Source organism: Schistocerca serialis, chromosome 1 (genome assembly GCF_023864345.2).
Source record: "Schistocerca serialis cubense isolate TAMUIC-IGC-003099 chromosome 1, iqSchSeri2.2, whole genome shotgun sequence".
NCBI lineage: Eukaryota > Metazoa > Arthropoda > Insecta > Orthoptera > Acrididae > Schistocerca > Schistocerca serialis.
In genome coordinates this window covers 940,483,072-940,498,403 of record NC_064638.1, presented here as the reverse complement: position 1 = coordinate 940,498,403, position 15,332 = coordinate 940,483,072, and the positions used below count along the sequence as shown (strand labels likewise).

The window sequence follows — 15,332 nt, the reverse complement described above, 5'->3', positions numbered from 1 at the left end:
TATGGGGAGCGCGAGCAGGAGTTGCCGCGTCTCGTCCCACAGGAAGATAGTATTTGTGAAGTGATAGAAAGGTCTGGCCCTAACCGGCAGACTTTGCTAGAAATAGTTGATGTTAATGGGGAGCACGAGCAAGATTCGTCGTGTTTCGTCCCGCAGGAGTTAGATGTTGAAGTAGTAACGGAAAGTTCTGGCCCTAACCGGCAGACCTTGCCGGAAGTTGTAGTAGTAGAAGTAGCCGACCCATCCGACGCAAACCTCCAGTTTAAACATTGCGAGAGTATTAAGGAGAAAGATTACGAAAATTTTAGTGATAGCCGGACACGATTGGTAGAAAAGCACGTAGATTGCAGCGTGTATGAGGTTAGAGCTGACTTTATACGGTCAGACGGTAGCAATGTGGGTTGCGCAGATCCAGAGGAAGTAATTGCAGATACTACTGGGTACATTCCTCCAGGTGGAGTGGCAGATGAGATCAATCTGACCAAAGAGGAATCAAAGAACGTGACAATTAATGAATTGATAGCAAAGCAACACTCACTAGTTGACGAGTTTCAGGAAAAGGTTTCGGTATTGGAGGCGAAGCTACAGACTAAGCCTCGGGACAAACGTGTTGAGATTAAAACTGTATGTGAACAGAGGCTGAAAAAGCCGCCAGATAAAACGGATTTAGGATCAATGCCGGATGGTTTTTTCTGGAATGACCTGGATATAGACGAGGATTTACTGTGGGAAAATAAAGAAACAGTCGAGGACAAGTGTAGACAGATAGTAGTGTCTGTTAATGTGCACGACCTACAACTAAACGTGTTGATTGACACCAGTGCAGAATTGAGTGCTGTATCTGGGAAAATATTTGAGTTACTGAAAGACAGACCTGCCATCGTAGTTATGCCAGTAACAGGAGTGAAAATTATCGGTGCTACTGGGAAGGCCAGTAAACCGGTCACAAAACAGATTTTTGTCAACTTCGAGATATGTGGGGCACGATTTGAACAAGAGTTTGTCGTCGTGCCAGACTTAACTACGGAAGTAATTATCGGGTTAGATTGGCTATTAAAGTACCGTGCAGTGATTAACTGCGAAAGCAAAACTTTGACATGTATGTCACTAGATAAAACAATGGTAGTTGGTTTTGACGAGGCAGGAGACGGTGTGCATAGGCAATACCAGCCTATACACATTGTTAACTGGCCGGATGACATTGACGTAGGAATAAGTTTGAACTGCCGTAACATGAGGAATTTCGGCATTGTCAAAAGTGTAGAAAGTGAATTGGAAGAGATAATCAAATTCCCTCCACGGATTAACATTAGTATTGGTGTGAAAAAAGATCGTTTGCGAGAAGTAATGAAGCTAAAAGCCGATGCTCGCATACGTCGTCATGAAGCTAAAGCGCGTTTTGCTAAGTTTGCAATCGGAGACTTAGTACTTGTAAAAGCTCAGGAGAAATTGAGCGAGATAGACCATGAAATCCCTAAATTTAAGTTTGTTTATAATGGACCATATAAAGTCATTGGTATACCTCACACAAGTACTTACTGCTTAGAGTATCCAAGCTCTGGAAAACTATTAAGTATATGGAACATTGTAGACTTGAAATTGTACCGACCTAGGATCGATTAATACCACACAATGGGTAATTTGTACGGTATGTAAAATAGAGTGTAAGATTTAACGATTTGCTAGATTGCCATGCTTTTGACTGACCAAGGTCATTAAAGAAGTTGTAATTAATAAGTAATTAATTTTGATTAATCAATTTAATTTTAATCAATTTAATCATGATCTAATCAACTGAAAAATCCAAGCTGCTACTTTAAGTTTTCAGCTGAGTCACAGTAGATTAAGGAATGTAAATATGATTTTGTAAATAGCTGTAAGATTTCATAAATATCTGATTTACTAGTCATTGCCGATGTACTTAGACGCTGTTTTAAGTTTCAGGCTAGTACATGCGTGTGATGGACAGTGTTGAGTTATCCACTGTGATAGTGTTTATGGACTCCTTGAGATTACTCGGGAGTGAGTTTTTCCGAAAGAATTCAGTGAAACGGACGTTCTGGAAACGCCGTCACAAGGGCGAGTGAGATCAAGCGTGCCGCACACGCGGGCGCAACAATACTGGCGAGGCGAGCCGCTGTCGGCTCTTGTGCCGCTGTTGGGTCTTGTGCCGCTGTCGGCATTCTTTGTACTTGCGAGTACGGAAGGCGGAATTGTTTTTCTTCCTGGACAGCTGAAAGAATTCTGCTGTTAATATTTATGTTTTTGTCGATCTGCTGTACATTATTTTCTTGTTTAGCGTTAAATAGATTCTCGTGACGAGAATATTAATTATGAAAAGGTTATATAAAATGTGTAGTCTATTTAATTATTTATCTGCGTATTTTGATCTACCTGTTTTTATGACCATGCACTCTAATTAATTTTGCAAATAGTATTCCATTTCTCATAGTGTTACGAATTTTAATGATTTTGGAATAGCTAAACCATTTTCTATATTTTCTGTGAATTTTAATATGTTGTCAACCTGTTTTATTTTGTGCAAGATGACAGAGTGGAATAAGATTAGGAGTGTCTCCACTCAATTATTATGGTCTAAAAATTGATTTATGCTTAATTAGACGAATGCTAAATTTTGTTGATATTTTGACCATATGCATTTCCGCTGTTTTTTTTTTTTGGGACATTTTCTGAGTCTGTTTAGGTTACACGAACATCCTCAGACGATGTGGGGCACGTGTAACGCCGGAAATGCACATCCTCGTATTTCCATCTATTGTACTATTTTTTTTCCCTTGTTTTGTTACCTCAAGATATGACATTTCTGTGTCTTTATATATTGTAATTGTTTTACTATTTGTATATATATATATATATATATATATATATATATATATATATGCATTTATGTAGATTTATAATTGGTTTATTTTGTGAATATTATTTGTATTTATACGCTGGGTCTGGCCTAGGTGAAACTATGCTATCGAACGAATACATCGATAGGTCGTGTGAAGAACGAAAGTGTGTAGGATCTTTGGTAGTGTGAACTCGGCCGCGTGGAGCGCGGGCGGAGCAGAAGGAGTCTGGCTGGAGTAGCGAGTGGAGCAGGTGTGTGGTGTGAAGCTCCCGCGAGTTGCCGCGCTTTCGGGGTTTGGCAGCATGTAATTGCGCTCGACTTGCGGTGATAGTTTCTGACATGGTGTCGCGGACGGGAAGCATTAGCTGGCGCACATCAAGAGCCCGTTTCGTCTGGTGACCGTGTCGAGAAGAAGGCGCGCCAACATCCAGCTTCTGCAACAGCGACGGCCGACAATGAGTGACTGTCGCCACATCCTCGATCGACGGCTTCAAACCTTCAATCAACCAACAAGGAAGACTGGAAGTACGTTAAGTTTTAGAACTGTATGGCAGACCTCAGCTTTTCAAACTTTTAAAATTGTTGCATCACAAAATTACAGCTACTTAGCATGAACCTTTGTTGCTCATTGTCCCAATTGCATTACCAAGCAGGGTCCCTTCCTTTTCCGAAATGAACCCGAGTGTCGTTGAAATTCAAACGCCAGCATAATTCCATTTCACTGCTTTAATTTCAAAGTTCAGTTTAAGTATTCATAGCTGGCTACAATATTTAGATTACGCAAGCACAAATTAAGAGTGCGAGTTTTGTTACCGTATTTTAGCTTACCTGTGACTGCAGCTCAGCTTGGTACGTACTAAATCTTACTATTGTTAATTGTTCAGAATCATTTAACTCAAGTTCAAAGCTAAATCTCTTATTTCTAAATTGCGTAGATTCAAGTAGCTTTTGAAATGATTGTTGAGGTAGTCCAAGACTAACCGTATTTTACTGAATTTCGATGTGCTAAGAAAGAAAGCTTCTTATTAATTTCAGTCACTAAATTAACTTTCAGTTTTCCGATTTTATTAATTCTTTTGCTAAATTAAGTCAGAGTGCAGCGAAAGTTATTACTTCTGACAAACTTTCAGTTTTCACACTACACGTGTCAACCTTCAGTTGCCACGCTTCCAGTGCTAATTATATGTGTAATTACCTTTCTTTTTCAGTTACTATAGTAATTGTCCTTAGGGCTGGCGACCGTAATTTCCCCCAAATCTCAAATATCTAATTACCGCTAGTTAATTGTTAACGTAACGGCCGCACATTTACTTTCTTCATTAACTTTACCCCTTTTCAAAATTAATTTCCACCAGTTTCATTTGCATTTTTCCTTTCATTTAGATGTAACCCTTTCCTCCCTCTTTACCGACAGATTAACTTCGGTGATGATTGCTTTTCCCAAATTTCCATTAGGTACACGCGGTTTAATTTTTCACTGTCATTAAGGTCGATAAGAGTGGGGGAGGTTACAAGGGGATTTCATTGCGTATCACGACTGCTGGTACGTAAATGCAAAGAAACAAAAAATTAACTACGTGACATTCCCGTTGACACATTCGAATGCTAAATCGATATAGCTACACGTGACAGAAAGAATCCTCGACTCAACATCAGTCTGAAGATTGATCCTTTGGACTAATAATGCACAGGTGAATCCTTTGTATAAGAAACGTAAAAGGACGGACCCGCCAAATTAAAGACCAATATTCCCACTTCGAATTGCTGCAGAATCCTAAAACATATTCCCAGTTCGATTCTATTAAATATTGTTGAGACTGAGGAGCATCGCTCGTGTGAAACTCAGCTAGCCCTTTTCTCCCGTGGTATGCTGCGAACTATGAATGAAGGATAACAGGCAGATTCCATATTTATAGATTTTCGAAAAGCATTTGAGACGGTGCGCATTGCAGGATGTTAACGAAGGTAAAAGCATATGGAATAAGTTCACAAATATTTGTGTGGCTCTAAGGCTTCTTACATAATGGAACCCAGTATTTTTTCCTCGCCGGCGAGGTTGGCAGCAATCTGCGGTTGTTCGCTGATAGTGTGGTGTACGGCAAGGTGTCAAAAAAAAAAAAAAAAAAAAAAAATGGTTCAAATGGCTCTGAGCACTATGGGACTCAACTGCTGAGGTCATTAGTCCCCTAGAACTTAGAACTACTTAAACCTAACTAACCTAAGGACATCACACACATCCATGCCCGAGGCAGGATTCGAACCTGCGACCGTAGCGGTCGCGCGGTTCCAGACTGAAGCGCCTAGAACCGCTCGGCCACACCGGCCGGCTGCTTGACAGAGTCAACTGATTTAAATATCTGGCCGTAATGTTGCAAAACGATATGGAACGGAACGAGCGTGTGAGGGCCGTGGTGGGAAAGCGAATGGTCGACATCGGTTTATTGGGACAACTGTAGGAAAGTGTGGTTCATCCGTGAAGGAGATCGCATATAGGACGCTAGTGTAACCTATTCTTGAATACCGTTCGAGTGTTCGGGATCCGTACGAGGTCGGATTAAAGGAAGACATCGAAGCAATCCAGTGGCGAGTTGCTAGATTTTTTACTGGTCCATTCGAACAACACGCAAGTGTTACTGAGATGCTTCCGTATCTAACAAATTACTTTCACTTATTTTCCCAGACAGAGTGAGAAAGAGTGACAGGAGGGCCAGGTCGGCGTCAGCAATGACATCATGATACGGAAGCAGTGCAGATAAAAGCAACAGACGGTTTAAATGGTTTAAATGGCTCTGAGCACTATGGGACTCAACTGCTGAGGTCATTAGTCCCCTAGAACTTAGAACTAGTTAAACCTAACTAACCTAAGGACATCACAAACATCCATGCCCGAGGCAGGATTCGAACCTGCGACCGTAGCGGTCTTGCGGTTCCAGACTGCAGCGCCTTTAACCGCACGGCCACTTCGGCCGGCCGCAACAGACGGAGATTATAACAGTGGAGATGTGGAGAGAGCAACATTTGCACTCGTAGCGGTCAGAGATACGTGTGTCAGCTGTTGTAGGCTCAGAGCAAAGGGGCAGCCACGGCCAACAGCTAGCAGATGCTGCTGCTATTCTACCTCCGGGATTTAGAGGCGCGCGTTGTCCGAACAGTGACGGAGCGGGCGTAAATATTTAGCTCTGCTGCAACTGAATTCCACGTGTGTCATGACAACACACAGAGATGAAGCAGCACCATCATTTCGGTGTTATTTTCTTTCTGTCGCCGGCCGGGGTGGCCGAGCGGTTCTAGGCACTACAGTCTGGAACCGCGCGACCGCTACGGTAGGAAGTTCGAATCCTGCCTCGGGCATGGATGTGTGTGATGTCCTTAGGTTAGTTAGGTTTAAGTAGTTGCAAGTTCTAGGGGACTGATGACCTCAGCAGTTAAGTCCCATAGTGCTGAGAGCCATTTGAACCATTTTTTTTTCTTTCTGTCTCTGAACGTATACCGAGTGATATAAAAGAAGGGAGGCAGTTTGAAGCCGACCGAAGGCGATCGGAACGTGCCACAACTATTTTCAAGCGGCGGTCTTCAAAGTACGAGTAATTACAAAATTAACAATAGTGCTTGTCTACTGCTACATCTGCAGTTGTAGCAGTAGATTCCATAAAAAAGCGTTGCTCCAAAAGTGTTGCTATCCTACAATGGATGGCAAAAGTACATGATTAGTTACATCATATATTACACCAAAATGGAACATTTAGAGATTTAGGGTAATTGTTTGAACTGTGAAATGCACGGCGAAGATTGTGATTTATTTCGCTGCGATGGTCAGATTGTGACCGAAAGCGATTGCTTGATGCAGCTCCTGTGGAATATTGTAACTGCTGTGTGTTCAGCCATATCAATAAAAAAAGTTGAACAGAAATCAGTCAAATATTTTTTTGAAATTTTTTGTCTAAAAGTAAGAATTAAAATAGAATAAAGAAACATGTAAAGTACGTTTGTATGTCGCTCGAAATGATATACAGCACATGAGGTGCGTCAATCCTAAACGTATAAAATTTAAAAACGAAAGAGGTAATCTGCAGAACGCTCATTTAATTAATTCTCGAGTAATGCTCGTCGTACAGAGACTCTTACCAAGTTGAATTACAGTTATGAACTCTGCAACTTTGTTTCCGCCGTTTATTTTTCGAAATTCGAGGCTTTATTGTGGAAACTTATAAAAATCTACTATTCAAAGCATTGGCCATCGCTGGCCACTACTACCTCTCACCTTTCGGGCGGTATACGAATCCCACGGCGGCAGAACTTGACCTCTATTGAGGAGATCCGTGAATCAAACCAATTTTGCACTCTTCATACGATCGGAAGTGCTGGTCAGCCAGGCCATGTACCATTTGATCGAAAAAGGTATCGTCAGAGGGAGCAATGTCTGAATAATACAGCTGGTGGAATAGGGCTTCCCATTTCAACGTTTCCAAGTATGTTTTGACGGGTTGTGCGACATGGGGTAGAGCAATGCCCTGCAGCAGAATCACCTTTTCATTTTGTAGCGGGACTTTGAATTTCGCCGCGCTACACTCGTTCCCTCAGATAAAAATTATACCGTCGCAGCGGTATGAGCGGTCGTCGGCAGGGAGTTTTCTATCCGTTTCTTTATTGTCTTTCTCGAGAGCGGAAGCTTAGTGCAGACGTGATCTGATTAAGACGAAAAAACTTATTAATGTATAGACACTGTGGAAGTTGTTATGAAATTCGGAGGATGGAGAGAAGCAACTAAAATAAATTGCATTTAATATCAAGACGGTTTTGGATACATTAGAAATTCCTGGACAATGAAACTTATTGCAAGATTTCGGAGCAGACTTTTCACTTAGAAAGAAGTAGGAGATTTTTGAAGACAACCTGGTAAAGAATGAACTCTCATCTACGCCATTTCCCCCTGTCAGTTACATTTTGTTATTCTCTGTTCTTTTTCAATAATTTTTGTAGTGGAAATTGGTTTAACTTTTGCTCAAAAACGCCACAAGGACCACCCCAACAATAGCTTTTCCGAATCACGAAGTCCGATAGCTTTTCTGTAGTACGAAGTCCGATTTGCTTTTCATTCTTTCCCTTTTTCATGGCCATTTACGATTTTAAAACCCCCTTTTTATTCACCATTTCTTCCCACATTTTCAACCTTTTTCTTCTCTTCTCTTTTTATTTTTATTAACCACTACAATTTCTATTATTTCTATGGCCGTTTGTCTTTCAGTGCTCGCCTCAAACACAACAATTGCTCTCGATGACGGCCTCCTGTGACTGTTTCCTCCAGTTTCGGTAGCTCAGAAAACTTTCTCTCTTCCACCGCCATGCCGGTCTTCGACGTCAAAACCACCGTTCTTAAAGCGTTGAAACCATTCTCTGGACGTTCTTTAACTAATAGGTGCCTCACCATAGGTCTTACACGACATTATACAAGCGTCAGCCACAATTTTCTTCTTGTTAAAGCAGAAAATTAAAACGGCCCGCGAATGGGCTCTTAAGCTGACATATTCCATCTAGAATAACTTCGTGATGTAATCACAAATCGACTATAATTTCGATGGTGTTATGTTTACAAATGTCTAAACTTATTATTTTACCCTTCACCGCCTAACACCTGCACCACCGACAAACTGCCTATTGGCTTCTGTCTCGGGTTCTTCGGCCGACGTTCATCTAATGATTTTTCTGACGTATTGCGCAAACACGGCGTAAAGACGATTTTCAAACCGACAAGGAAGATCAAAGAGTGTCTTAGATCGGCGAAGGAGAAAAGAGACCCACTTGCAATGTCGGGAATGTACCGTATACCATGCACATGCGGAAAAGTTTATGTCGGAATGACTGGACGATCAATTAACACCAGGATCAAAGAGCATAAGCGACATTGCAGGTTGGGGCAGGTGGAGAAATCGGCCATGGCAGAGCATGCACTGAATGAGACCGACCACGTAATAAAATTCGCCGACACGGAAGTTCTGGCTGTAGAGAAGCACCATCACACGCGCTTGTTCAGAGAAGCTGTAGAAATCCAAAAACACGCGAACAGTTTCAACAAGAAAGAGGAAAGCCTTAAGGTAAACGGATCCTGGCTGCCCGTACTGCAGCGAATGACCGTCGCAGGTAGCAAGAGGAGAACCGCACCGGAAGTGACCGCGGAGAAGCCCTCGGACGTTGGCGCGCCAGGTACATGTAGTCTGCGGCCGCGAGCTCGCCTCCAGTTCACCACCGGCAATGGAGGGTGAAGCTTTGATAATGTCAGCCACTCGTGCTGGCGAAACGTCGGAAAAATTATTAGATGAATGTCGGCCGAAGAACCCGAGACAGAAGCCAATAGGCAGTTTGTCAACAAGTGGCCACGAAAGCCTTAACAACCTGCACCACCGCTTGCCGCTACTGCCACCCGCTGCAAAACAGCGGAATCGAAGATGTAGACATAATAGCTGAGGAGACAAAAAAACACAGTGAGGAGTTGCACGAGTCGTTACCGGTTCATTTGTTCAGTATGAGGGCGGCTGTAAATATTCAACAAGCTGCAGTGGGAGAAGTCACAGTAAAGACGTCGAGCAAAGCGCAGACTATTACAGAGTCACAAAAGTCTACTTTTCAAAACGAGGGAAGATATCTCTTCCTCTAACATCCATCACGCGTCATGATAACAAAACTGAAATCAGATAATTCTGAGCTCGTATAGAACGGCGCTTCCGAAGGGTATTTGAGATAAACCGAATTGACCAGATAAAAAGTGATTTAATTTCCCGCAGAAGCGGCGAGGAAAAGAATATGCGGAAATGATAGAGCAGAAGAAGGGACCGGACGATATGACATCCGAGAATAATTTCCATTTGATACATCGCTGGCGGTTGCCTCCAGTAGAATCTTTGCACGTAATATTACTGTCTATACTTTTGTATGGTTTTGTACAACCTCTGTAGCTAATCGACAAGTTTAGAGAGTATTTTTCACTTTCTGTGCCTTCAGCGCATATGCATTGTCGTTGTAAGTGATCAAAATGTTCCTACAGAGGAAGGGTGGCGTTGTGTACACGGAAAGGACAGCCGGAAATGAGTATTTTACGAAGTTGGTGTGATGTTTGTTATTTGTGGAGCAAAATCCTCTGCTAACAAGTGGTGAGCAATAAAAAATTTGAATTTAAATCAAAATCAATACTTGATTATTCAGTGTCGTATCGAGTGCAGAGCGAATGACGAGCATGGAAATAATTTTGGAAGGGGAGTAAGGGAGTTTCAATAGTTTACCAGCTAGATTACACAGGACGATAGAGGGAAACATCAGAGAATAGCTTTCATGGTATCAGAGGGAGCCGTAGAGCACAAAAATTGTGGGAGAAAAGAGAAGTTAGTATGTGTACAATAAATAATTTAAGAACACCGGTGCAAGTGCTGATCTGAGATGAGGCGCGTAGCAACGAAGAGCAGGTCGTGACGGGCCGCATTAAAATTGTTTACTAATGACCCAAACAGAGAAAATAAGAATGAGAGGTAGACACACCATTTATGCCAGCGTACCACCAATGAACAGAATAGGAAGGTAAAAGGGGATGGGAGAATTAAATTGGTATACAAGCTCACAATTAAACTAATCGCCTTCAAAGAGCACTCTGGTATCTGGTGGGTGCAGCAGAACCAACACTGGGTAATCATGTGACTCTCGACTCCTTACTGCAGTCATGTCAGTGAAATGATGTATATGCAACTCGGGTGCTCAGAATCACTGCCTTGAGATGGATCAACATGGAGAGGCGATAGAGAGACAGAAATGAGATATCGTGTTTCGATGTACCCATGATCACATAGTGAGCGAAATTGCCTGATTTCTTGATGGATCTATGTTTAAACAAGGACCCAGAAGGGGAGGAGGTAACGAATGAAACTTCACGGGATGGGAGGGCGTATGATATTATTTCAGTGATTACATAATCGAGTAAAGTTTACAAAGAACTTGCCAGTATAAGCCCGCTGATCAGCACGACACTGCACCCCGTCTGGCCTGGGTGCATCCACTGATTCGGTTGGGGAGGGTGCCATTAAGCCATTGTATCCTCTGCTGAGACAAGCTGGCCCACAACTCATGTAAATTGCTCTTGATATCCTGGAGACTGACACTGGGACAGAGATGTCATCCGAGCTGGTCCCACACATGTGTTATCAGCAACGGATCTGGGGACCTCGATTGACACTTGAGTACCTCAACATCACAGTTCTTAAAGACATGTGCCATGTGTGGACGAGCATTGCCCTGTTTAAAAGTGGCACCAAGATGCTGTGGTGTAAAAGTAGCACACGAGAACGCAGGATGTCCGTGATGTATGGTTGTACCTCAGTCACTACCAGCTGTACAGCTTTCAGACCATGAGGCACCCAGTAACACCACTGCGTCCCTCCAAAACAATGGAAAAATGGGGCCTCTTCCAGGTTTCCCGTATACTCATCGACGACGGCCATCCATCCATCATCAGTCCATGCTTCCCGGTCACAGCACCACACCAACACTGCAGTGTGCCTTGTGGTGTTAACGGGGGCCTTTGCATGAGACGGTAAAATCCTAGTCCGCAGCTGCTAGTCTGCGGCCAGTAGTGCTGGATGTCTCACTATGTTGCAGGAATCCTTTGGTGTAGAGCACGACCATTGCATCTTGTGGCCGTCAGACATGGTCGAGCAGAACCTTACCATCACTTTCCCATCCAGTGCACCATCAGGCCACGGTGACGTCCGAAATCTGGATACTGCACGATACGACCAGTTGGCCAAATGGAAACCCACAATGAGGTTCGTTTCGAACTGTTAGGTGCAGATAACGCTGCCCCACATCGGTACACAGCATCTCCGTGATCTCCACAGTGGTCATTCAACAGATGACGCTGTTGAGGTCCCTTATATACAACAACAGGCCTGATAACAACACTAAACACCAACAATACTAATGCACTCTGGATGTCACTCTACCTGTCACGGAGAACTGCAAGTATAATCATTTACTTCCCCATCCGACGATGTATGGACGTAATAAGTTACTTCCGGGCACATTAAAACTGTGTGCCCGACCGAGACTCGAACTCGGGACCGTTGCCTTTCGCGGGCAAGTGCTCTACCATCTGAGCTACCGAAGCACGACTCACGCCCGGTACTCACAGCTTTACTTCTGCCAGTATCTCGTCTCCTACCTTCCAAACTTTACAGAAGCTCTCCTTCAGCTCAGATGGTAGAGCACTTGCCCGCGAAAGGCAAAGCTCCCGAGTTCGAGTCTCGGTCGGGAACACAGTTTTAATCTGCCAGGAAGTTTCATATCAGCGCACACTCCGCTGCAGAGTGATATTCTCATTCTCGTAATAAGTTACTTTGTCATCCGACCATGTCTTCTGGCTGCTGCCTTTTTTCTCAGGCGGCGAAAAAATTTACGACTTTGACTACTATTCACACCTTGAGACCTCTCTCAATGAGGTCTTTCAAATCCGACTAATAGGATGTATTCAGAATTATACGGAGCAGAGATCAGTTTTCGTGGCCAACACTATCTATGTACGGTTGATCAATACGCCGACGTCACTGTGGTCGTCTTAGCCTCGCTGCAGTTAAACCCGACAGCTGCGCCGAACTGTCCAGTAGAATTCGCAGAAGGCGGGTGATCGCCCACCAGTGGCCTGAGAGTGAACTCGAACGACAGAAACGCGTGCGGTTCGCGGCGTAGGCGCTGACTGCTCGCGGGGTCACAGACCGCGCCGCTTCACGTGGGCCGTGCAGACTGTCCGCCTGCCTACCGCGGTCCGAGACAGGACGAGCACGTCCTCCCACTCTGCGTTCGTTACAGCCCTGCCCCTTCTTTGAAATACGCCCAAGTCTCGGCTTCTTCCACCGTTACTGTCTGACTACATCTACAACTTCATCGATACTCCGCAATCCACCTTAAGCCGCGTGACTGAGGCTACCGCTTCCCACTAATATTTATTTTCTTTCCAGTTCCATTCGTAAACAGAACGAGGGAGAAACGACAGTCTATACGCCTCCTTATGAGTCCTGATGTCTCGTATCTTATCTAGTGGTCGTTACGTGCAATGCATATTGCAGGCAACAGAATCGTCCTGCAGTCGGCTTCAAACGTAAGTTCTCTAAATTTTCCCAGTAGTATTCCTCGAAAAGACAGTCACCTTCTCTCCAGGAATTCCCATTTGCCTTCCCAAAGCATCTCAGTAACACTTGCGTGTTGTTCGAATGGACCAGTAAAAAATCTAGCAACTCGCCTCTGGATTGCTTCGATGTCTTCCTTTAATCCGACCTCGTACGAATCCCGAACACTCGAACGGTATTCAAGAATAGGTCACACTAGCGTCCTATATGCGATCTCCTTCACGGCTGAACCACACTTTCCTACAGCTGTCCCAATAAACCGATGTCGACCATTCGCTTTCCCACCACAGTTCTCACACGCTCGTTCAGTTTCATATCGTTTTGCAACATTACGGCCAGATATTTAAATCAGTTGACTCTGTCAAGCAACCGGCCGGTGTGGCCGAGCGGCTCTAGGCGCTTCAGTCTGGAACCGCGCGACCGCTACGGTCGCAGGTTCGAATCCTGCCTCGGGAATGGATGTGTATGTCCTTAGGTTAGTTAGGTTTAAGTAGTTCTAAGTTCTAGGGGACTGATGACCTCAGATGTTAAGTCCCATAGTGTTCAGAGCCATTTGAACCATTTTTCTGTCAAGCAGGACATTACTATGTTCTACCCTAACATTATGGGTTTGTTTTTCCTACTCATCCACATTAACTTACATTTTTCTACATTTAGACCTAGTTACCATACATCACACCAACTACAAATTTTGTCTAAGTCATCTTTTATCCTCTTACAATCGCTCAACATCGACACCTTGCCGTACACCACACCATCATCAGCGAACAACCGCAGATTGCTGCCAACCCTGCTCATTTATGTACAGGGTTATTACAAATGATTGAAGCGATTTCAGAGCTCTACAATAACTTTATTATTTGAGATATTTTCACAATTCTTTGCACACACATGCAAAAACTCAAAAAGTTTTTTTAGGCATTCACAAATATTCGATATGTGCCCCTTTAGTGATTCGGCGGACATCAAGCCGATAATCAAGTTCGTCCCACACTCGGCGCAGCATGTCCCCATCAATAAGTTCGAAAGCATCGTTGATGCGAGCTCGCAGTTCTGGCACGTTTCTTGGTAGAGGAGGTTTAAACACTGAATCTTTCACATAACCCCACAGAAAGAAATACCGAGCGGGATGGCGCAGTGGTTAGCACACTGGACTCGCATTCGGGAGGACGACGGTTCAATCCCGTCTCCGGCCATCCTGATTTAGGTTTTCCGTGATTTCCCTAAATCGTTTCAGGCAAATGCCGGGATGGTTCCTTTGAAAGGGCACGGCCGATTTCCTTCCCAATCCTTCCCTAACCCGAGCTTGCGCTCCGTCTCTAATGACCTCGTTGTCGACGAGACATTAAACACTAACCACCACCACCAGAAAGAAATCGCATGGGGTTAAGTCGGAGGCCATGACATGAATTGCTGATCATGATCTCCACCACGACCGATCCATCGGTTTTCCAATCTCCTGTTTAAGAAATACCGAGCATCATGATGGAAGTGCGGTGGAGCACCATCCTGTTGAAATATGATGTTGGCGCTGTCGGTCTCCAGTTGTGGCATGAGCCAACTTTCCAGCATGTCCAGATACACGTGTCCTGTAACGTTTTTTTTGCAGATGAAAAAGGGGCCGTAAACTTTAAACCGTGAGATTGCACAAAACACATTAACTTTTGGTGAATTGTGAATTTGCTGCACGAATGCGTGAGGATTCTCTACCGCCCAGATTCGCACATTGTGTCTGTTCACTTCACCATTAAGAAAAAATCTTGCTTCATCACTGAAAACAAGTTTCGCACTGAACGCATCCTCTTCCATGAGCTGTTGCAACCGCGCCAAAAATTCAAAGCGTTTGACTTTGTCATTGGGTGTCAGGGCTTGTAGCAATTGTAAACGGTAAGGCTTCCGCTTTAGCCTTTTCCGTAAGATTTTCCAAACCGTCAGCTGTGGTACGTTTAGCTCCCTGCTTGCTTTATTCGTCGACTTCCGCGGGCTACGCGTGAAACTTGCCCGCACGCGTTCAACCGTTTCTTCGTTGACTGCAGGCCGACCCGTTGATTTCCCCTTGCAGAGGCATCCAGAAGCTTTAAACTGCGCATACCATCGCCGAATGGAGTTAGCAGTTGGTGGATCTTTGTTGAACTTCGTCCTGAAGTGTCGTTGCACTGTTATGACTGACTGATGTGAGTGCATTCCAAGCACGACATACGCTTTCTCGGCTCCTGTCGCCATTTTGTCTCACTGCGCTCTCGAGCGCTCTGGCGGCAGAAACCTGAAGTGCGGCTTCAGCCGAACAAAACTTTATGAGTTTTTCTACGTAT

General features: G+C 44.1%; 1 non-coding gene across 1 annotated transcript; it reads left to right on the top strand.

Annotated features, from left to right (window-relative positions):
• Nucleotides 1-14,143: 14,143 nt before the first annotated feature.
• On the top strand, nucleotides 14,144-14,216 carry Trnaa-cgc (transfer RNA alanine (anticodon CGC)). Its single transcript has one exon. It is a non-coding gene; the product is annotated as a tRNA-Ala (tRNA).
• The last annotated feature ends 1,116 nt before the right edge of the window (nucleotides 14,217-15,332 follow it).